The sequence below is a fragment of the Centruroides sculpturatus genome, unplaced genomic scaffold (assembly GCF_000671375.1).
Source record: "Centruroides sculpturatus isolate CEXI.00-Female unplaced genomic scaffold, Cexi_2.0 scaffold258, whole genome shotgun sequence".
NCBI classification, from domain to species: domain Eukaryota; kingdom Metazoa; phylum Arthropoda; class Arachnida; order Scorpiones; family Buthidae; genus Centruroides; species Centruroides sculpturatus.
The window spans coordinates 749,999-750,868 of NW_019384607.1; positions in this window are offsets into that span (position 1 = coordinate 749,999).

Genomic DNA, 870 nt, shown 5'->3' on the forward strand with positions numbered 1-870 from the left:
GTTTTCAAGGGGGTGGGAACCCGAGTTGTTTGTCCCGTAGATTTAACATTGTACCAGTGCCACTTCGAGCATGCCAGAACCGTCGTACCATTCTGATATCTCTTTTCGGCGGCATCATCTACAGGGTAAGAGCTTTAATTTGATACCCAAACCCTATTTTTAGCCTCAGCCTTTTACTTAACGTAAGTCGGATAAACTGAAACCTTCTTTCAATTAATATATGATAAAACCGGGTGAAATGCGTAGTCGGAAGAGATACCTAGAAGTTGTTTATTCTTCAAATAATTCTTTCTAGAACATGCCACTAGTCATCACTTTAATTGTGACTATTCTTAACATTCTTGCCTTATTTTTCGAATGGTTGTTTTTCCGATTTTTTCATTAAAAATAAGTTTCTGTTTATAATCGCTCTATAAAATTTTTGTGACATTCGCGTTTATACGAAATGTTTCGAAATTTGAATATATTTATGTGATACTAGCTGCAAGGACCCGCTTCGCCGGGATTTTATTTGTACGTAATATAGTTTTATATATATATATATAAAAGACTGTTTTTCTAAGTAATCTAAAATCTAGCTGAAGGACCCGCTTCGCTGGGCAAAAAGTAACAATAGTGAAGATTAAGATAATTACATTATAGCTAATCTTACCCGTTTTCACAGAATGCAAGAATTAGGTCCCCCGTTTCCAGACTAATTAGAGAATTTTTACGTTTAGTCAAACGAACTATTTTCAACGTTTACAACTGTTCTATAATCGAACCAATATTCGAATTTAATTCGAACAAAACATTCGAAATAGAAAGCTACTTTTAACCACTTTCAGCCTCATATCTCCCGCACCCTTATAGCTATCGAGACGCAACCAC